Below are 23624 nucleotides of genomic sequence, written 5' to 3'. Positions count from 1 at the left end.
TAATGACATTGCCCTCCTTGTCTCTTAGCGCATATACATCTGGTTTTTACCTGACTTGTTTACTCTTCGCCGCTTTTAGGCTACCTCCGTTCTTTGAGCATGCTCGATTCTCTCTGCATTAAACTTTCTTATGTCGGCTACCTTGCGCTTATTTATTAACTTCGATGCTCTGCTATTCTATTCTGTCTCTGGGGTGTTAGATGCCTTCACGCTTTGGCGTTTCTTAATCAGATCTTTCGTCTCCTGAGATAGCTTACCGGTACCCTGTCGAAATACCACCTACTTCTACTGCGCACTCCGTAATGATAGCAGTGAGATTATCATTCATTGTTTGAACATCAAGGTCGTCTTCCTCAGTTAAAGCCTAATATCTGCTCTGCAGCGAAATCCTGAATTTTCCCAGTTTTCCTCTTACCGCTAACTTATTAATGTGCTTTCGCTTCTCTAGTTTCTTCCGTTCCCTCCTCAAATCTAAGCTAATTCCAGACCTTACCGTTCTGTGGTCGCTACAGCGCACATTTCCGAGGACAGCCACATCCTACACGATGCCAGGTTTAGCGCATAGTATGAAGCTTATTTCATTTTTAGTTTGACCATTGGGCTCTTCCATGTCTACTTCCTGCTCTCTCGTTTGCGGAAGAAGGTATTCATGATTCGTAAATTATTTCTATCTGTGAATTCTGCTAATAACTCTCCCCTGCTATTTCTAGAACCTATCCCATAGTCGCCTACCGCGTGGTCGCCAGCCTGCTTCTTGCCCAGCTTCGCATTGAAGTCGCCCATCAATACAGTGTACTGTGACATTACTTGGTTCATTACCGATTCCACGTCTTCATAGAACTTTTCAACGATCTGGTCATCAGGGCATTATGTAGGCGCGTAGGCCTGCACCGCCTTCAGCTTGTACCTATTATTAAGCCTAATTACGATAGCTGACACCCTCTCGTTAATACTATAGAACTCCTCTGTGTTGCCAGCTATATCCTGATTGATGAGGAATCCCACACCTACTTCTCGTCTATCCGCTAATCCGCGATAGCACAGTATAGCTCATATATAGCAGCTTCATTTTCCGATGCCTTAGATTATTCAGAAATCGCCGCGCGTGTTGTTGTTGCCTCTAAAGGAATGGCACATACCAACGGTGAGGAATTGTTGTTATTGTTTGGTGCAGTTCTCGCGCTTCATGTCTCAGGTCTTCGTCATCTTCCATTCATTAGTTCTGCTCGCGCTTCATGTCTCAGGTCTTCGTCATCTTCCATTCATTAGTTCTGCGCTTCCAAATGCTCAACGCCAATTAGCGCTGCCGCCGTCGACGTGCTAGGGAGCCGAGTATGTCATGTACGTCATAAGCAGCAGCCTCGTGTAGCCGCACACAAAAGGTGAGAAGGGGACAAGGCGACCGGACACGTCGCAAAGATCAATAGCAGCGGGTGACCGCGATGGAACGTCAAAGAATTGAAAACAACGAGGGAGGCTGAATGCTCTGTCTAGCACAAAAAAGGGAAGGCGTTGAACGCGCCGGCACCAAAAGCGGCGAAGGAAGCGGAGTGCTCTGCCCAGCTAAGAAAAGCGGTTGCGAAGGATGCTGACCAAGCCGTGAAAGCAGCCGCGAAGATCATGCGCACTGCTCAGGTCGAATAACAGAAGTGGGCCGATGCAGGGCACGTTCAGCACCCAAGAATTCTAGCCAATACCTGCAGGCGGCTACGTGCTATGAGCCGTACTAGGATGTGTTATGTTTTTCTCTACAGTGGACTTCGGGCTTGCACCTCTCGGCGACGAGTTATACTACAATTTTGTGATGTTTTTTTCAAATAGTCATGCGTAATTACGGGCTCCCAGACTGAATGTTCTGGTTAAACCTAGAGTGACGCGATAGCTACAGCTGGCCGAGCGGAACTCGCTCAGTCGAATTGCAGTCAGTCTTTCGCCGCTCCGTTTCGCCTAGGCTTTCCTCCTTCATCTTGATCCCTGGACGTGATTCTTCCTCCCAATCCCCCCCCCCCCCCCCCCCCCCCCCACTCGGTTTGGCCGGCGCGCCGCGCCGCCGGCAGCTGCTGCGCACCACGTGACCAGCCACGTGACCACGTGGCGGCGCCGACACGCTGACGGCTCGAAATGCTAGCATAATGTAGCTATCGCTGCTACAAAATGCTATCGCATTATCCTCCCGTATTTCTTTAACTCATCGCCCCTAATTTTTTCAAGAAAGGAAAGGGCGCAGTAACTGTCACTTCATGGTAGACGCCCGAACCGGGCCATGAGGAATGGATGAAGGAGCGAATGAAAGAAGAGAGGCTTCACCACACACCGAGTTAGGACGTCAATTGTTCTTTCTCTATAAAAATACAAGCGCCGAGAAGGAATGAAGAGAAGAAAAAACTTATTTGAGGCCAGCACTAAGGTCGTGAAGAGCACTTGCTTCGCCAAGGCCCGCTGATAATCTGCTGAGCCCGAGTTAAGCCAAGCACTCCGGGAAGGAGGGCGAGGGAAATAAGGAGAGGTAATGGCAGTGTTCCGCCAGTAGAGAATGTACTGTGTCCTCCTTGATCTCTAGAGAGTTGGATACATGATCATACTTGGATCGAGAGAATGAGTTGGTTAATCAACAGGCCCGTGAAATCAACATCCGGGCACCTCCGATCCCCTGCCCAAATATAACGTCACTGGAAGACGCCGCAACATGCAAAGAGCAAGCGTCGAGGCAGGTCGAGTGGCAAGGGGCGCGTTTAGACGGTGGACCTGATCGGCATATTGCACTTCATCTGTTTCACACCTGAGAAATGGTTTAGTGGCAAGAGAAAGCAGGGACAGAAATCTGCGACTACAGCCGCGCCGTCGGGCCTCCGAGGTCGCGCTCCGACTCGTTGGTATCGAGTTCACGCTGCAACGTAGGTACATGAGCAGGCTTGTATAGGAGCGCTCGAGCGGTTCTCTGTAGAACGAAAGAAACGAAATTTTACAGCAGGTACTGGCTCTCACGGTCGACGCTTGCGCTGAAGCGAAGCTGCACAGTATTAAAAAAAGTTAGTAAGAAGATAGCAAGTGCAGCAGTTACTAACTCTAACTTGGCTTGCTACTTCTTTATCAACTATTTACTACCCTCTTCAAGGCTTCAAGGTATAGTTAGTAAAAGTAGCCCTTGCTACCTTTTTATAAATATGGTCGCTAGTTAATACCTAGTTAGTAACCGTCTCTTTAACACTAAAATAATGTCAAAGAATATAACTGACAAAGACATCCTTGCGAATAAATTGGTCTTGTAATTAAACATTTATGCAGGGGCGTGCGGTTAGCTAGACTAAGCTGCTTCTACAATCTCAACTTCATAATTAACGCTGGTATCTTAGGTCAACAGGCAAGAACCACTAGCACGTAACTGAGAGTCAGATTTACGGAGTATATAAGACTGAGAAGGATTTGCCTGTGCATGCGCTGTGCGCGTGTGTGACCATTTATGGTTTGTGCTTTTCTTGCATTCTGAACCTCTATGTGTGCCCGGTAATGTTGTTTGGTGGTTCAATGCCATCACCTCGAATAATTTGTACATGTATTGCGCAATACGCCTAAACCCAAGTGTGTGATTTACGGTCAACGCGCTCTGACAGCTCTCACTGGTTTCGAGAATTCGTCGAATTGACCATGTAGCTTTTTTATTTTTCCAGTATTCTCAAATTTAACAAGCCACGCCAGCATTCCGCACGAAGAACGTAGCAACATATGCGAAAGTTTCCACTAATTTTTGTACTAAATACTCCCATTACTAACTGCGGGTAGCAGCCGTTACTAAATCAATGGGTTAGTAACTGTTACTAACATTCCCGCTACTAACTGCAGTTACTAGCAGGGCAGTAACATATGTGACAACCAGTTACTACCCCAGAGTTAGTAAGTACTACTATCTTTTTTTTAAGCGAGCATAGCTAGGAATAAAAGCAAAAAGCCAGCTCACTGCCCTTGGCACAACACTTTCGCGCTACGATTTGTTCCGCAGCACACCGCTCCAGCGCTCGAACAAGCTTCCGAATATACTACATACGAGGACATTGCATGTTCGACTGTAACAATGGCCACACGTAAATGCTACTGAGCTTCAGCTAGAATTCAAATCCAATTACACGATGGTGGAAAGCGAAACTATCGCAAACCATTTTAGCTTTCAGCGTTATGCAATGATTTCGCAAAACCTTGCACTTGTAACAATGAACAGTTAACCCGTTACGCGCTAGCATATTTATGACTTTCCCGCCGTATTAGAACTCTGCGCTGGATCGGGAACAGCTGGGGATAAGAGTTAATGAAGAGTACCTATGTAATTTGCGATTCACTGATGACATTGTCTTGCTAAGTCACCCAGGAGATGAATTGCAAAGCATGGTCAGGGAGTTAAAAGGAGAACGGTTGGTCTAAAAATTAACATGCAGAAAACCAAGTAGTGTCCAACAGTCTAACAAGGGAAAAACACTTTACGACTGGTAGCGAGGTGCTGGATGTGGTAAAGGAATATGTCTACTGAGGGCAGGTAGTGACCGCTGATAACTAGAATAACTAGAAATAACTACAAGAATAAGAATGGGGTGGAGCGCATATGGCAGGTTCTCTCAGATCATGAATGGAAGTTTACCAATATCCTTCAAGTCAAAAGTATACAACAGCTGTATTTACCGGTACTCACCTACGGGGCAGAAACGTGGAAGTTAACGAAAAGGGTTCAGCTTAAGGACAACGCACTGAGCTATGGAAATAAAGATAATAGGTATAACGATAAGAAACCGGAATCTGGCAGAGTGGGTGAGGGAACAAACGCGTGTTAATGGCATCCTAGTCGAAATCAAGAGGAAGAAATGGGCTTGGGCAGGGCATGTAATGTGAAGGCAAGACAACCGCTGGTCCTTAAGGGTAACGGAGTGGATTCCAAGAGAAAGTAAGCGTAGCAGGTGGAGGCGGAATGTTAGGTGGGCGGATGATATGTTCGGGGGCATAGGGTGGCCGCAGCTGGCAAAGGACAGGGTTCATTGGAGAGACATGGGAAAGGCATTTGCCCTGCAGTGGGTGTAGTAAGGCTGATGATGATACTGATAGTGATGATGATGATGATGAAAAACGTCCTAGAGGCGGACGAAGATCGTTTGCGGTTCCGCTTGAATGGCACTGACATCGCACAGTACACGGGCCTTTAGAATTTTGCCTCCATCGAAATTGGGCCGCCGCGGCTGGGGTCGAACCGGCGTCATCCAGGTTAGCAGCCGAGGGCCATTACAACTGAGCCACCGCGGCGACTGAAAATAGACTGATTTCGTCAAGACGCCTGCTACAACCATGTATTACTAGGGGAATATTCGTGGAGCATGGTTTTTAACTCTAGCAACGTTAAAAGTTGGGCTGTTTGGTGCATGATCTTGTGGCAGGAACAGCGCAGCACGACACAAAGAAGGGACAGGCGTCAGCGTCGTGTCCCGCCTGTCCCTTTTTTGTCTCGTGCTGCGCTGTTCCTGCCGCAAGTTTTTAACTCTTCCATGGTTCTTCTTAGCGGAAGCGCTCATTATGTCCATTAAATTTCCACATACAGTGACATATTGTCTACCTTACATGTCATAACTTTCAGATACAGGCAACGCCTCTGAGTAAGCCGTTGTGTAAATGTCCTTTTATATTCTATTTTGTGATGAACCTCGTAAGTATAAAACTGTGCACATCAAGCAGCGAAAATCTGTTAACGGATGACATTCATTCGTGCCTTATTATACGCACGCACTGCGAAATGCTCCGTGAAATCCCCAGACCTCTTGCATCCCGGAAATTTCCAGGAGCATATTTGCAATAGGTAAACCAATTTAACATACAGAAAATCAGCTTTGATGTTTTGCAAGGTAATAACTTCCATTTCTCTAAAATTGTTTCCGCCGCGATGGTATATAGCTTCGATGACAATATGTCTTTCTTTCTTTCTTTCCTTCTTCCTTTCTTTCTCTCTTTCTTTCTTTCTCTCTTTCTTTCTTTCTTTATTTCTTCCTTTCTCTCTCTCTTTCTTTCTTTCTTTCCTGTCTCTCTTCATTTCCTCTTTCCCTTCTTTCTTTCTTTCTTTCCTTCTTCCTTTCTTTCTTTCCTTTCTTTCTTTCTTTCTTTCTTTCTCTCTTTCTTTCTTTCTCTCTTTCTTTCTTCCTTTCTCTCTCTCTTTCTTTCTTTCTTTCTTTCTTTCCTGTCTCTCTTCATTTCCTCTTTCCCTTCTTTCTTTCTTTCTTTCTTTCTTTCTTTCTTTCTTTCTTTCTTCCTTTCTTTCTTTCTTTCTTTCTTGTTTATTTGGATCTAGGTAGTATACTGCAACGGAAGATTTTGCTATTTAGATTATTTTACATTATTTTATTTTGTAACGCTATATCTACCACTAATAATGTCGTTAAACAGACATTTTAGTTTAAGTAGAAAATGCATTTGTATTTTATTTCAGACACGGTTCAGTGTGACCTATTCATTTGGAACGACATGCTTGGAATAAATGCTACTACATGTAAAGATACATTCAAAAAATACTGCCCGCGGCGGAAGAAGCGCGTTCTTATGCCACACTGCTGGCGGTAAAATAAAATGCTGTCTCGAACATTTTATGCTCTCCCTTTGTGCTACTTGTGGTACCACCTTAAAGGCCTGTTTTGTAATAAAGATTGTTACGAAGAAGAGGGCAGTGGTGCTGGACGGAGCGCTCGCGCTAGGCCCGCAGTCATTAAAAAAATCATATTTCATTCGTCATCATGTCATCCTATTCCTTGGCTTGCCACCTCGTATCATTTGGTGGCATATGGTGCTAACATGTGATTTAATGGCTGCGGGCCTATAGCGCGAGCGCTCTGTCCGGCGCCACTGCCCGCCTCTTCGTCTTCTTTGTAACAATATAAAACGTCGATTACATAGACTATCGCATATCTGCATTTTTTTTCTCTTCTTTTCTTGCAACAGTCTGGTTCTCCGCTCTTCAATACGATTTTTAGTGCATTATGCGAAATAGCCGCCGCGGTGGCTCAGTGGTTATGGCACTCGGCTGCTGACCCGACAGACGCGCGTTCGATCCCGGCCGCGGCGGTCGAATATCGATGGAGGCGAAATGCTAGAGACCCGTGTATACTGTGCGACGTCAGTGCACGCTAAAGAACCCCAGGTGGTCGAAATTTCCGGAGCCCTTCACTACGACGTCCCTCAAAGCCTGCGCCGCTTTGGGACGTTAAACTGCATAAAGCAAGCGAAGCAAAAAGCATTATGCGAAATGTAATTCATCTTAATTGTTAGGTTCGTACTCTGACCTAAACAGGGATTAATAAAAAGACAAAGGTAGCATAAAACGAGTTCTACGGCCACCGCATAAAAAAGGGTTCATTCACATATCTACTTATGACATCGCCGACTGTATATGACAGAGAGCTCCAGCGTGACCTGCCGTGGTGGCTGTGGCTATAGGCTCCGTACAGTGGCCAGAGGAGACGCCATGGCAGGTATGATGATACTGGGTAGGCGAACGCGCTCGCCGCACTACCTGCTCTCTAGTCCTCGCTGCGTTTTGTATACGACCGCTGGCCGTGTTCTTGTGCTGCACCATGAGCTGTGCTTTCCAATGTCGCAAGTGGCCTTTTCTAGCTTTATGCCCATTAAAGGCTTATAGCAATGCATTGTTCCCGCCGCTCTGAAGGGCTTAATTCAGTCGCGTTTTATTTTATTGCGGAAATTCACTCTTTGGCATCAGTGGAACGTATACAAATAGGTTTTCCGAGAGCGATCCTTTGTGACCATGTGCAGGGCTCCTGTTTCGCCTCCGAAACGATGAGAGAGCTCAGTGATCTCTTGGCGGTGAAACATCTCAGCACGACTCCTTACCATCCAATGCGCAATGGGATGGTGGAGAAATTTAACGGCACACGCATACAATTCCCCCCTCGTTCTGGTTAAATATAAAGACAACACCTGTCGCACTTGCATCGACATTCGAGGCATCAGTGATGTTCTTGTGTCTGATGCAGAGCCCATTCCAAGAGCAGACGTAATATTTACCGAGGTTGGAACCAAGGTGTACTTTTCGAATTTTGACTCTGCTAAAGGTTACTGGTAAGTACCCTTGGAAAAACCTTCAAGACCGAAAACAGTGTTCTCTACCCAATCCGGCTGCTATCAGTTCGCCTACATGTCCTTCGGCATTAAGACAGCATTAGCTATCTTTACGCGCCTGATGCGTATTCTGAAACAGGGCATAGACAATGTCGTTCATTACATCGACGATGTTCTCGTAGCGACTTCTTCCTGGAAAGAACATCTTTGCACTTTAAACAGGCTGTTTAGCAGGGTGCGCGAGGCTGGCCTGATGATCAAACCGCAGAAAAGTGAAATCAGAGCCACTAAAATCTCTCTTCTTGGACACCAGCTTAGAGAAGGGACAACCCGGTCGTTGGAAACAGTGGTAGAGGAGCTTGCCAACGTGCTGCTCCCGAAGACCAAGAATCAAGTATCCTTCTTAGTGGTTGCCGGATACTACAGCGATTTCATCCCTGGCAACGCCGACCAAGTCCAACCGCTCGCGGTGGTGGTGGAAAACATTTATTTAAGGCTATTTACAGGAAAGAATGGGGACTGGCCTTAAAGGCCAGCCCCTTACAAATTCTAGGAGAGGTCCCTAGTCCGGGACCCCTGTGGCTTCCGCAGCAGCTCGGGCCTTAGCGAAGAGGGCTCTTTGGCTCTCTAACGTAGAGCAGCCAAGCAGGCCAGCCTCCCAGCTCTCTCGGGTAGGTGAGGAAAAAGGGGGGTAAGCAGGGTCAGATGCCCACACCATGTGGCACACGTCCGAGAACGCGCATCCACAATGCGGGCACTCCCCTTTAAAAGCCGGATTAAAATATTGTAGCACTGCCGGGTGCAGTACCGTGTTGATATTGTTAGATGGTGGGGCTCGGAGTCGCACTCTGACGGAACCACGGTCAGGACGACCACCACCACCAAGACAGGACTGCCGACAAGTTAAAGGAGTTGGGTGATGGGAGGAAGGTTACGAGTTGGTTTATTTACATTTTTACTGCGTTCAAAAGAGTGAATCGGGAGCTGCCCGATCACATGCCAGACTGCTGCTTAAATAGGGTCCCCGGTCCCCAGGTCCCTAGTTGGGGAATTGGGTTCGTTTAAAATGGGTCCAATCACTGTGATGTCGATCACGTGTCCAGTCTTTAGGATCCGCCTACCAGGACGTCCCCAACAACACACTTTCGCCACTTCCGGTAAGATATGGTCCGTGCTGTCCCTGCAGCAGTGATGAAAAGCCCCAATGGAAGACCAATCGACGTCGAAGGTCAGACACCTGCACTGCACAGCGCTCCGTGGGAACGAAAGGCCGCCGCTGCACTTGCGCAGATGGTTCCCCTTAAGGGAAGAAGGGAAGACACTTAGGAGAAGACGAGGTCTGTTCCGAAGCGCGAGCATTCCGGCGTCGTTGCTCGTCTTAGGGCTCATTTACACTTGAGAGTCGCAGAGGTCGTGCGACTGTTTTGGTCGAAAAGCGACAGTCGCAAACGGTCGCGTTGGTCGAAAAGCGGCAGTCGCAGGTCAGTCGCTCGCTGCTCGATTTTGCAGCCCCGCGACTGCGAGTCGCAAACCGCTGAACCAATCAGCGAGCGAGCCGAGCTTTCGGCTACAACGCCGCTCGCAGGTGCGCCGAGCGACGAACTGCGCTATCTGCTCCTTGGCTGCCGTAGCCGTCGCTAAGCCTAGCCGGCCGGTTTCACATCGATGCCGCAGCTGTGGGCATTTCGGAACTGACCAGCGCTGTAACCAAGATGCTACTTTCGTAACTTATTTATTGTGAACCCCGTCTCATGGTAATGTAAAAATATGCTCGATTTCCGCGACGCCTTCAGCAGCGGAGAAAGCAGACGCCAGGCGATCGAGCCGCTTTGGGCAACAGCAGCAAAGCGGCTATGAGAAGATATTTGCTTGTATCCAGCAGCTCGGTATTGGCCAACGACCCTCAAAACTGATTCATTTTTGAATTTCGACTTCCCAGAGCATGGTATGAACGCGAACAAACAACATACTAGCGAATTTTGTGACGCTAGCGGCAGGCATCCAGGCTGGCTGGCAGGCCGCTTGTACGGCCGCGGTGCACATTGCCGCTATATCTTGCTCTTCACTCAAGTCGTCGCAGTACATTGCTAATATCGAGGGACCAGAGCACTTTCGAGGGCCAAGCGCGAGTGCAGGAGACGCGCCAAAGCAGACGAAACTCTCGAAAACGCGCGAACGGCGTCATTCCCAAGAGTTCTCATTTCAAACGAGAATCGAACGAGAAGGCAACCCGCAGGTCGCCCTTGGAAGTGTGAACATAGGTGTTGTCGAACTACGGTGTAGTCGCAGGCGACTGCTGGTCGCGTGACCTCTGCGACTCTCAAGTGCGAATGAGCCCTTAAACACAGCCTCGCCTGCCGTGACTCACTCGCAGCACTGCTGCCTGCCGACACTCGACACCATGTCGTTGGGTCCCCACCGTGAACTAATGAGAACCACGGTCCCGAGAAATGTTCCCAGGCAACGGATGTCCATTGCACCCCCGTAAACAACGGGGGGGAGGGGGGGGGGGGGGCTCGTTGACGCCGCCACCTGCATCCATGGCGCCGCAGCCACGCCGACACCTCCTTGGAGCATATGTCGGTTGACGACTCCCAGTCGCTAGAACATTCTTGGCATGTTAGCGCTCTCCGTCCGTAACAAGCGGCAATTCGGGAAGATAACGTCAGCTTGTCGCCGCATCGGCGTTGAAAGGGTCCGGTTGTGCTCAAAACTTCAGCCATCCGCATTTTCGGGTTCGGGTCTCACACTCCGATCGGGCAGGGCTCGATAATTGGAACCAGTTAACACCTGAGTCCTCTCCTCGTGGTGCTTGACGGCCGGCCTTGGAGCGATCACCATCGAGTTGCTCGAAGCCACCCAGTAGGAATACATGCCAACAGGCGATATTTGCTGTCGCCGTTGCTAATTACTAGACGTGCTGTCGCCGTTCTTAACAGTATATAAGCGAAGGAGCCTACGCTCCTCGCTTTTGGTTAGCCCTTTCGCAGGGGGTTAAATAGGCTATGCTGTGCTTGATAAAATTGAATAATTTTTTTGTAATTGATAGCCGGATTAGGATCTGATACCCCAGGCGGCGAGTGTCAAAGCGATGCCCTGTGGTTGAGCGCGCGGGCTGAGGCATTTCCAGCCTCGTTTCCCTTTAGTCCCGCATGTGCTATGGTACAGATGACACGTGTGTTCGGGCGATTCCGGTACTTGCATCTATGTATAATTTTGGCGGCGCGTTGAGATATGCGTCCTTGTTGTAGATTTTGACAGGCTTCCTGGGAGTCGGTGATGATAACCCGGGAGTATGGTTCTGCAGCGGCGAGTGCTATGGGGCGACCTCCTCCGCGTGGGGCACAGAAATTTAGTCCCTGAACGCACGTATTTTGATGGATTATCGCGGGCGTATATACCGTCCCCTGTGGTGTGGGCCAGCAGCATACGTGTAGAAGACTCCGTAGCGAGAGCCATAGCGGTCGTTAAGGGCCGTCGCGCGTGCGGTTCGGCGTCCCTCGTTAGTCTCCTTTGTCATGTTCTGTGGCAGAGGTTGGACCTGTAGCACGTGGCGCCAGTCCTCTGGAACCGTGGTCCTTTCCTCTGCATGCGCTTCGCAGGCAATGTGCAGGCGGTTCAGGAGGCTTTTACCGGCTGAGGATTTATTCAACCGCAAGTATTGATTGTTAAATGCGCCTCGCGTAGCTCCGCAAAGGTGTTGATCATCCCGAGATCGATAAGCCATTGACTGGACGTCGTTATGGGGAGGTCGAGGGCGCGCTTATAGATTTTGCGAAGGATAACCTCTAGGTTGTTCTCGTCACATTTCCGCAAGTGGAGATAGAGTGCCGAATAGAATATCCGGTTAGTTAGAGATGCATTGGCCGGTATCAGGGCGTGTTTGCATCCCCCCCCCCCCACCCGTTTGTTAGATACCCGACAGACCATGCGGGCCACCTGGTCTTCAATCTTGCGGAACTTCTGCAGGGTTTTATCGATCTTGCGTTTGCGGTTGCGGTGAATAAAGTGTCCCAGCACTCCTACCTCATCGTGTTCAGGGATAGGGCCGCTAGCAAGGGAGAGGTCAATTTTGGTGATGCACTTCTGGTTGGGCCGAAGGTGTACGAATTCGAATTTGGTCGGGGAGCATTCCAGGCCACAGCGGCGAGCGTAACTGTTCGCGATGGTCCCCGCTTGTTGCAGGTTGACCTCGATCTGTCCCAACGACCCATGTGTTGCCCAAAGCATGATGTCGTCAGCATACAGGGCATGCCTGATGCCTGGGACATCATTAAGCAGTGGGGGGAGGTAAGCCATGGCGAGATTAAAGAGGAGGGGAGAGAGGACTGCTCCCTGTGGAGTTCCTCTGGTACCTAGAGGGTACAGGCCATGCTCCTGGTCTTTGATACGCATATAGGTTTGCCGATCAGTAAGAAATTGTCTGATCTAACTAAGCGTCTTGTGGCCACAATTCGTATGTGACAAATGTGTGAAAATGACGTCGTGGGTCACGTTGTCAAACGCACCCTTGAGGTCCAAGGCGAGGACCACCTTGTCGTCTTTGGGGTGTTCGACCGGATCCAAGACTTCCTTGTGTAATTGCAGCAGAGCATCCTGCGCGGATCGGTGCGGTCGGAATCCGAGCACGTGGTCCGCAAGATGTCAGTGAAATAGGTCGGAGATTATCAACATTGATGGCTTTTCCGGGATTCAGTATGAAAGTGGCTAATGTGATTTTCCAGTCCATCTGGAGGGTTGTGCCCCCGCCCTGTATGTTGTTAAATTAGTGAAGAAAACACAGGTATACCGGGTCCAGGAGGTTAGCAAGGAGCTTAACCGTTATTCTATCCCGTTCGGGCGCTGTGCCCCGCTTCATTTTTGCCATGGCCGCTTTTAGATCGCAAAGCTGGAACAGTCTGTCCAGTTCCTCATTCTCAGCGCCTGCATATGAGTTTGCCGACCCACGGTGGTCCTGAATGCTACAGAGATATGTTTATCTCTGAGCGCTGTAGCCAAATTGGAAGTGTACCCGTCGAAAGCGTGAATAGCTCGCTGCAGGTGTTTCTGGGTTTCGTTGCGTGTTTGAGCCGGATCGATCAAGACGCAAAAGAGGTGCCAAGTGCTCCGATTCGACATTTGTCGAGATGCAGTATTACACCGGTCCACCTAGTTTGAGTCGGCTAGTTGGGCTGCATACTCGGCTGCCTCCTGTGTGAGCGCCGCGATACGAATTTTGAGTTGGCGGTTGTGCTTCTGCTGGCGCCATCGGCCAATGATGCTATGCCGGGCCTCCCAGAGGTGCAGGAGGTGGTTGCCCCTCGCAGGCGTTGCCTCTGAGAGCTAAACTTGTTGTTCAACATTACGAAACTGGGCCACCAAATGTTGAGACCAAGATTCATAACCTTGTTGGGCTATAGGTTCAGGGTTAGTGTACTCCGAACGAAAGCGAGTCCAGTCTGGGAGTGTAGCTTCTCGATGTGAGCGTGTGAGAGGTTTCGGCCGGAGTGTTGTGAGGAGGATGCAGTGGACGCTACGGGGGGTTACCTCGGTGTTGTGCCAGCCCGCATGTAATATATTTTTGGTGAACGTAAGACCCGGGCACGTGTCCCATGTTACGGAGTCACCTATTCCGGTGGAGTGAGCAGGATCAAATTATAGTGATTTTAGACTGAATTCAGCCAAGGTAATAAATATAAGATGAGTGAAATAAAATAAATACGAAGCCCATTAATAATGAACATCAGGGCTGCATTGTTCTTGATTACACCATCGTCAGTCACCACTTCGTTTTTATTAATTTTTGCGTTGGGACGTGGACCAGCTCGGTTACTTCCATTTCCTTTCTAGCCTCTCCTGTGTAGACCGTAGAAATTTTCGGGAATTCCTTTACAACAACATACGTACATAGGGGACTGTGTGACTAAAGAGTTGGGAGTGGTTGGAAGCAATTAATGGAAGGGTCACTGCCACTATAGCGGGAAGAAATCCAACGACGCCGCACTCGAATCCTGAGTGAACCTTAATAGGCCAGGGCTCTGTATCCAAGGCTAGGTAGCAAATTAAATGGAAACATCAGGCCTAATTTCTTCTCGCGACAGCAGTCAGGCCACCATGATAACAGCATTTTCCCTTCATCTCTGCACATTTTCCCGAGAAAGCACATTTAGAACACCGGTCGCTAGCGAAACCGAAATTCCCCACGTTTTCAATCGGTTATTAAACAAAATTCCCTTTTTCCCTCAGTGGCTTTGACCTGCTGCGGTGGCTCAGTGGTTAGGGCACTCGGCTACTGATCCGGAGCTCCTGGGTTCGAACCATACCGCGGCGGCTGCGTTTTTATGGAGGAAAAACGCTAAGGCGCCCGTGTGCTGTGTGGTGTCAGTGCACATTAAAGATCCCCAGGTGGTCGAAATTATTCCGGAGCCCTTCACTACGGCACCTCTTCCTTCCTTTCTCCTTTCACTCCTTCCTTTTATCCCTTCCCTTACGGCGCGGTTCAGGTGTCCAACGATATATGAGACGTATACTGTGCCATTTCCTTTCCCCAAAACCAATTATTATTATTATTACTCAGTGGCTTGATTTTCCCACGATATGGGAAATTTCCCACGATTCGGCAACACTGCAATGCGACGCCTGCCGTGGAGAGCGGCAGATGTGCGCTCCGTCACAGCGTTGCGGAGAGGAAGAAAGGAAGTGTCCCAGGTGTGTTGTCTGATGATGACGATACCAACTTCATTTTTCACCAGATAAGGAGGCCCCCTGCTCCCCGTCCCCGGCACGCATGCCTGGGTGACCGGAGCCGGATCCTCCGCGATTAGGAGCAGGCAAAGAGGTCTTGACTCCTCGCGGCTTCTTCCGCCAGGTGAATGGCTTGTTGCTGTGGAGCAGGGACATCGCTCCGCAGCAGGGCTTCCCAGGCTTCTCTACAATTTATGTTTGTTTTACCCCCTGGAGAGCTAGCGCATTCCCAGATTATGTGGTCGAGGTGCTCTCGTCCCACAGTGCTTGCACTTATCGTTTTGTCTCTCATCTTTCTGAACATGATATGTCCAAACCGGGTTTACGTATAGTTTCCAGCTGGGAGGCGTCGCCATGCGATTGCCTCCCTATTGTTTAGACTTATCTGGTGGTGGCACCAGTCTCCTCTGTAACCTATAATTTTCGGCACTCTCCGTGTAATTTTGCAGACACTCGTCCATGTTCCGGCAGTCGGGCGGCGCCACAGTTACCCGGAAGTAGAGAGCTCGGGCTAACTCGTGGGCCGCGTCGTTGCCAGGAACGGATGCATGTGCGGGAGTCCAAATTAGTGTAATTTTTCTGTTTAGCCGTCTTCTGGCCAGAATCCTTGCCGCTTCCGGCGTGATCCTACTCTTTCCAAAATTATAGTTGGCCGTTTTGCTATCGCTAATTATAAAACTGGCTTCCGTTCCAACCCAAGCGAGCGCTATCGCAACTTCTTCAGCTGTTTCCGTGTTGCGGCTTTTAATGGTGGCTGCCGATACGGGGGCACCGCGGCCGTCGACCGCTGCACCCGACTTGCCACTTGCCGCGTCCACGTACGCAACTGACTTGCTGTCCATCGGATCGAGAGAAACGAGAAACGTGATGAATAAGAGCTAACGCTCTTAAAAATTGCTGGTGGTTTAGCTCTGGTTAACCATGGTCGAAAGCGAAAGGCTGCATCTCCCTGCACCCGCCGCGGGGGCTCAGAGGTCGAACCCGAGCGCGGCGGCCACGTTTCGATGGAGGCGAAACGCAGAAGTGTGCTACCTACTCCCTCCGTGACGTCACACACCTTGACCGAGCGTAGCGGGAAAGCGTCTGCTGGAATCGCATGCGCAGGGCATTAAAGTAGGTTGTGCATAAAACGCCGGTGCACTTTGACGCGTTCAGCCTAACGCTAGGTGTGTTCGATGTACGCCTGCCGTGCAGACCGTCAGTCGCTCGACCGCAAACGTATAGCCAGGGAGATTGAAAATAAAAGTTGTTTTTTGGGGAAAGGAGATGCGCAGTATCTGTCACATCTCGGCGGACACCTGAACCGCGCCGTAAAGGAAGGGATAAAGGAGGGTGTCGTGCGCGGCTGGCTTGGGCACATCCGGAGCCCCAAGTAAACAAGTACGGAACGCCGCCTGTGTGTGGACAAGAGTGCGTACGCTGTGATTTCATTTTCTTTTGTTGACTCCACATGAAACTAACGAGTCAAGCGGACGGCGCCGGAGGGGAGTGCGGGGTGCGCAGGTGACCCAGCTTGGCCGGGCCCCATTGTTCACAGCCCCGCTCCGAGAAGCAGCGACGAAGACGCGCGACGCCTTTCATCCCTACCGCGGCGACGCTGCCCAAGGCCATGACCCGGGCGGCGGTCGTTCAGTGTGTGGCCAGGAGGCAATTTTGGAGACGCGTTCCTCATGCTTATCAGCTTATCAGCTCCATGACCAGATGACTGACTGTGCGTGTGGGGGCGTCAAGAAGAATTGGGAAGCGGTGGCGCCTTAAGTGGCCCCTCGGGGACGACCTTCGACAATGTGTTGTCCTCGCATGCTCTTTGAGCGAATACACATGCCGCACCGTGGGAAACGAGGATGTAGTGGGTCCGCGGGGGAGGATGGAGTGATCCGAGAGGGGAATTACTGTTAGTATTCGGGACAATGGCCTGTCCCCTCTCCACAATCTTTGATTGGGCGTGTTTTACTCTCCTCTGTCTCCTCTTCAATGTGTTTTCCTTTCCCCGGTCCTTCACTGGATGAGTGTTTGTGTTTTGACCTAATTGGTTGGTGTCCCCACTAAGGGCGGGGACTTAGGGATTAAAAGAAGACGTTCCGGTGGGACCGGGGGTTGATTTGGTCTGGTCACCCTGCGGATCAATCATTATGTACATCGTTGTTCTCCTTGTTGTACCTTCCGTTCTGTCTTAACTATATTATATGTGATCAAACAGTTTACTTCCTGAAGTTCCTCGAGTAATGTGACTGAGCAAGTTTAGAACCTCAAGACGTCGGCATCTAACACCGTCTTCTACGTTTCCCCTTCGGGCTGACATCAAAGAAGAGAAAGGGGTAAAAGGAATGCAATTGAGGGACTGAGAGAAAAAAGGAAGAAAGAGGTGCCGTAGCGGAGGGCTCCGGAATAATTTCGACCACCTGGGGATCTTTAACCGGCACTGACATCGCACAGCACACGAGTGCTTTTGCGTTTCGCTTGCACCGAAACGCGGCCGCCGCGGTCGGGTTCGAACCCGGGTACTCTAGATCAGTAGCCGAGCACTCTAACCACTGAGCCACCGCGGTGGGTTCAGGCAGATGCAGGTTTTCGCTTTCGACCAGGATAACCGGAGCTAAACCACCAGCAATTTTTAAGACCTTTAGCTCTTATTCATCACGTTTCTAGATTTCTTTGGGTCTGCTACCACCTCCCTTCGGCGTGAAATTTTTTAAGTCCGACGAATTCAAGATGGTGGCCCCCATAGTAAATCAATATAGCAACCCAATTGGTGATTGATTGGTGACGTCATTATATATAATTGGTGAGGTCACTGATTTTGTGACGTCATAATTAACTAGTCACGTGGCTATGTTTGATTGCGCATAACTCAGTAATTAAAGAGGTCATCATAAAAGGAATTTGATATTTGGAATCCTCTACATGAGCAGAACACGTTAGACACCAATATTAACTATTGAAATTAAGATTTAGTTATTGTTAGGCTGAAATTTAATTGCTTATAATTAATTAACAGATGACGTCGGGCTCGTTGAGTAGAACATGTTAGACACTAATATCGCCTATGTAGGCTAATATTTCGTTTTGGTTAGGCTTGACATGGCGGCCGTGACTTCGGCACTTGGGCCGTGAAGCGACAATGTCCGAGCCTTCGCCAGACCTTAGTTTGCGAGGCTCCTAAGTAGGGCTCCCTTAGGCCTGCGTGCCGGGGGGTCCAAAAAGGAGTTTCATTTCGGTGGAAATAAACGTTTTGATGATGATGATGAAGCTCTCTACTTCCGGGTAACTGTAGAGCCACGTACGTGGAACTGGATGAGCGCGCGCAAGCCTACACTGAAATCGTCGAACACTATAGAATTGGCAGAAGGTCTCTGCCACCACCGGACAGAACTTTAAGCAACAGAGAGGCTGTCGCTTGGCGACGCCTGCAAGCTGGGAATTTCCCAAATCCACTCTGGTTGTTCCTCACCCGAATAGAAAATAGGCCTGATGATAAATGCAAAATCTGCTGAGAAAGGGGCACTCTTGATCATATAATCTGGCAATGTCCTCTCTCCCCAGGCGTCAGGAAGAGCATTAAAAGTAGAGATGCCTGGGAGGCCTTGCTGCGAAGTGAGTCCCCCGCCGAACATGTATTAGTGTGGGCAAAGAAAAATAAAGAAAAATAATGTTGCCCAGCTCGCACCGCCTAAGGCACAACGGGCTTCCCCCGCCGAACATAAATTATGTTGAGGCATAAAAAAAGAATCAAAATAAAAGAGCCGGACAGCAAGAAGTCATCCGCGCATGCGCCGATACCATGGTAGCCAGCGAGACCCCACAGCTGCGCCGCGTTCTTCGTCGCCCCCTCGCCGCACGCCTCTCTATCACCGGAATCGCGCGTCGCATGCGCACCATTGCGTACAAAAGGTGATGTAATGAGCGTCTGTGTATCACAACACTTGACATGCATGTAGAGAAGGAGAGTCCAGCCGCTGCTAAACCGCGGTATAGACAAGATAACATTAACTCTTCCGATCCTGAGGTTGTCGCCTGGCAGTTGGCTACTCAACAAAGAGAGAATGAGCGTCAGAAGGCGAAGAGAGCAGCGGAGACGCCCGAACTGAGGAACGCCTTGCCATGCGGAGATTCCAGACTGCCGAGCGTAACAGACGGCGCATAGCCGTCGATATGGAGCCTATGGAAGGCGTCAGGCAACGAGAACCAACAGAAGAGGATGTTAAGGCCCGTCGTGTGACTGATCACACCATTCGAGTTTCCGAAAAACAAGCTTAACCAGGGAAACGTACCTCTCGCTACGTATATCCTGGCATAGCCGAGCTAAGCCACTGCCAATTTTTTCTTTTAGGGTTGCTATGAAGCAAAAAGAGGTGTCTGCTCTGGTTACTTTTGATGTTGCTAAGGCGTGTGACAGCGTTGAACACAGCTTCTGCTTCAAAAGCTTGCTGGTGTGCAACCTCCTTGGTACCTCTTCACGTGGATAAGGGAGTTCTTGAGGAACAGGTCATTCTTTTGCACTAAGGGTACGTTAAATTCTAACACATACACCCAGCCTAGAGGTGTCAAACAAGGCTCCGTTCTTTCGCCGTTGTTTAACATACTCATGCGCCTCCCAGCAAAATGACAGACGCCTCCCAGCAAAATGAAAGGGCAGCCATTGGCATTCATTCAGTGGCTCTTCATTGAAGTTATCCATTTCGGGCCCCTGACTATACACTTATTTTTGTCGCCGAGTTTCTGGCCATTGAGTTGGCCTTAATAAGGATTCTCTGCAATATTTCTCAGGTTATTATACTTTCAGGCAGCCTTTCCGTCTTGACAACGCTCGAAAAATTGTGGGATACTCCTCTGAGCCGTTCCCTTCGTTTTTTTATTCAACCACATATTACAGAAGTACGTTTTCGATGGGTCCCTGGGCACTGTGGCATTGCTTCTAATGAGAGGCCTGATTTTTTAGCTAAGTCCGCCCTTGAAGGACCTATTGTCCCGTTCATCCCTAATACCGTATTCTTGACTGCAGCACGCTTCCAATGGTTCCTGCGCCTCCACTACTTGAGCCATGAGCCTCTCCTAGCTGTAGCGGATTTTCAACATCTGGCGGCATTTCCTTGGAGTGTGCGGATGTGCAGTTCAAAGAAATGTGTACATGACCCTCCTGCGCCGCAGAATACCGCGACTAAATCGCTATGTCGATCAAGGTTATCGCTGACCAACCTCTGTGAGTCTTGTGGCGAAATTGAGTCAATAGATCACTTTTTCCTCTTTTGCCAGCTGTTTGCTTCTCTCCATAGAACATACTTGAAGATCCCCCTCGCGCGAATGGGGCTACATCTGTCTATTCGGATCCTCCTCTCTTTTGGGGCAAGCGCCAGTGTGCGATTTTATTCACGGATATATAATTGCATCAGGTAGATTCTTATGCTAGAATGTGAATTTACAGCTTTTTCATTTCCGTTTTTAGCGCCTTTTTTAATCCAAATTCGAGTCTTCATCACAAAATTATTCATTTACTCCCCTCCTTACCCATGTGTGCGTTTGTATCAGCATTGCACCCTGGCCTATCCCCCGCCGTGGGTACGTGCCATTCAGCCTGAGGACATCATCATCATCATCACAAAATTCTGCGCTCTGCAAACCGCCTCTAAACTGTCTTTGCGAGAAAGTGTATATAAGTAAACTATAGCGTTAACGCGTCATTTTCACCGGATCCTTCATCCTCAACATGCAGCAGCCTTTGGCCAACAACGGGGACGTTGTCCCCACGTTCAGGTGTGTTCTGGCAGGTGATGGAGGCACTGGGAAGACAGCGTTTCTCAGGCGCCACTTGACGGGAGGGTTCAGCGGCAAATACGAGCCCACTCCAGGCGTGAACGTCGGCCCCCTCGTCTTCCATACAAACCGAGGCCCCATCAAGTTCAACGTCTGGGACACGGCAGGACAGGAAAAGCTTGGTGGCCTACGGGACTGCCACTACAAGGCCATCCAGGGCCAGTGCGCCATCGTGATGTTCGACGTGACCTCCCGCGCATCGTATGAGCACGTACCTGAATGGTACCATGGTTTGGTCCGTGTTTACGAGGACATCCCCGTTGTGCTATGCGGCAACAAGGTAGACCTTAAGGAGCGCAAGGTCAAGATCAAGTCGATCGATTTTCACGTCAGAAATAACCTGCCGTACCACGACATCAGCGTGAAGACGAATTTCAATATTGAAAAACCTTTCTTGTCACTGGCGCGCAAGCTTGTAGGCGTCCCAGAAATGGAGTTTATTGTTGAACCGGCCTCAGTTCCCCCCGAGACCAGAATCGACGATGAGCAGCAGGCAAGACTCGATAGTGAAATGAGAACGGCGATCCACGCGCTCCTTCCATCAGATGACGACGATGACTTTTGATGTCTCACGTATTTTGCTGTTCCGGTAAGGACGTGAGGTGCCTCCCTCTTTCGCCCACTACTCCACAGGTGCGCGAGTTCTGTGCAGCTGCGTCCTTGCTGCAACTCCCTATTATATGCCTTGCTGAATATTGAATATTATATAAACGATTTGCCACAGGAGTGGTACGTTAGTCACTCGTTGATTGTGTGGAGTGTTTGTCTTTCGCTGATTATTTTTCAATCAACTCAGTGCATGTGTAGAGGCAGTGATATGTGGTGTTTAATGCCCCGAAGCGCCACATGGGCTATGAGGGATGCCACATTGGATGGCTCCGGACTAAGGCAACCTCGAGTAATTGTTTATCATGTGCTGACGTTGCACAGCACAAGGGAGTTGTGTTGATTATGCTGCCCACGCATGTGGGCCTGTCAGCTGATCTACACACAATGATTTTTGCTGGTTGTGCTCGGAAAGTCAGCCGTGTGCGTTAGTGAACGAATGGGCAGCTGCTCCTGAATAGTATGCGGACAAGGTATGTGGCGTCCGTGAGGAAAGTTGAGGCAGCTGGCAAAACAGACAAGTAGTAGTTTGAACCGTTTAAATGAATAACCCCTTCAGGCGCTGTGGCCACTTGTATGGACGCGACCTAAGCCTCCTCATATTTTCGCACGCAAGGCGAATTTCCACCTTTGAATAGCGCGCTGTTACCATTACCACCCTCCCTGCCAAGTTTGTGGCGCCATCTCATGGAGCTACAGCGAAATGCTTTTTTTTTTTATAATAATAATAATTGGTTTTTGGTGGAATGGAAATGGCGCAGTATCTGTCTCATATATCGTTGGACACCTGAACCGCGCCGTAAGGGAAGGAATAAAGGAGGGAGTGAAAGAAGAAAGGAACGAATAGGTCCGTAGTGGAGGGCTCCGGAATAATTTCGACCACCTGGGGATCTTTAACGTGCACTGACATCGCACAGCACACGGGCGCCTTAGCGTTTTTCCTCCATAAAAACGCAGCCGCCGCGGTCGGGTTCGAACCCGGGAACTCCGGATCAGTAGTCGAGCGCCCTAACCACTGAGCCTCCGCGGCGGGGCAATTTAAAAAAAAAGGAAATGTGTGTATCACGTCGTTTTTTGGAGGGACGAGTAAATAGCTTTTCTTTTTGCATTGTGTCTTTACAAATGATCGCGAATGATGCAATTTAGGGCTCGGAATGTGTCGATAGGTTAATGTAGAAACGGCACCCCAATTTTCATCGTCATAGACGAAGAAAGAGTGCTGCGGTGGACGGTCAGAGTGACGCGTCAACAAATATGACGTGGCGCCTGAATGCCGAAAGTGGCATTTTCTCCCCACAACGCGCCGTATTTTTTGTGCACGTATGGTGAAAAATGGGCTTACTCCTTACGGGCGGTGAAAACTATGCTTGTACAAAGAGAACGTTGGGCGACTCCAACACTGAAGCGTTTTTCATGAAAATAGCCGATGCAGAAGCACAAGTGCGGCAGACCGAGCAATGAAGACCCGCAGATGGTCGCAAAGAACCGCCGCTTAGCTGAGCCGCTGCCGACAAAGACAGTGCGCTACGACCAGTGCTTAGACTCAGGGAGGTCTCGGAGATTCTTAAGCCCCCTGCCAATATTCAAAAAGGGGTCCGGACCGCCTGTGCAAGATTGTAGAACGCATGAATCCGAAGGAAGCAATCATTTTCAGTGACGGTCAGAACATTTTTTTCTCTATCGTTTTGAAATTTCGCTGCGGTTTTCAGCAAGAGTCATTATATTTTGTATGAAGCCCGAGACGGAGAAAAATACAAAGTGGGAGCACTACACAAGAGGGAAAGGAAAAGGGGAACCCGTGACCTCGCACCATATGGTAAGTTCAGAGCCGACCGCTCAGCTCTAAGACTACAAAACAACAATCAGCACATTCGTAGAGTGAGGAGACAGTTTGTTTCAGGTCTCTGACATAAATTGAGCAAACAGTGACCTTTAAAAATGATATTTCATGGTGGATGCAGCTGGCAAAGGATAGGGTTAATTGGAGAGACATGGGAGAGGCCTTTGCCCTGCAGTGGGTGCAGTAAGGCTGATGATGATGATGATGATGATGATGATGACACGAAACAGGCCACAAGATGCTCTCGCTCTCCATATCCGCCTGTGCTCAGATCACTCGATCCCGAGACGACCCCTTCGATGCAGCCGGACTTGAAGCATTAGTTATGATGGAAGCAACCACTGGCCCCAACTTCTGAACACTTTAATTACGCAACGGTGCCGACGTGAAGGCTGCACATCTAAAGCCACGTTCGGTGCTCGAAATACCGAATTTTCATCTGCCTGTCATCACAGAATGACTGATTTTATCTGTTTTATAAGTCATGGACTACAGAATAATTCCCTGAAGCGTATGTTCTCACAGCTAAACATTTATTCATGTCCAAAGA

At 49.4% G+C, this 23624-nt stretch overlaps 1 pseudogene; it reads left to right on the top strand.

Annotated features, from left to right (window-relative positions):
* Window positions 1-20521: 20521 nt before the first annotated feature.
* Window positions 20522-21193, top strand: LOC144097713 (GTP-binding nuclear protein Ran pseudogene; annotated as a pseudogene).
* The last annotated feature ends 2431 nt before the right edge of the window (window positions 21194-23624 follow it).

Source organism: Amblyomma americanum, chromosome 7 (genome assembly GCF_052857255.1).
Source record: "Amblyomma americanum isolate KBUSLIRL-KWMA chromosome 7, ASM5285725v1, whole genome shotgun sequence".
In the NCBI taxonomy this organism is placed as follows: Eukaryota; Metazoa; Arthropoda; class Arachnida; order Ixodida; family Ixodidae; genus Amblyomma; species Amblyomma americanum.
This window is presented reverse-complemented; position numbering and strand designations above follow the sequence as displayed.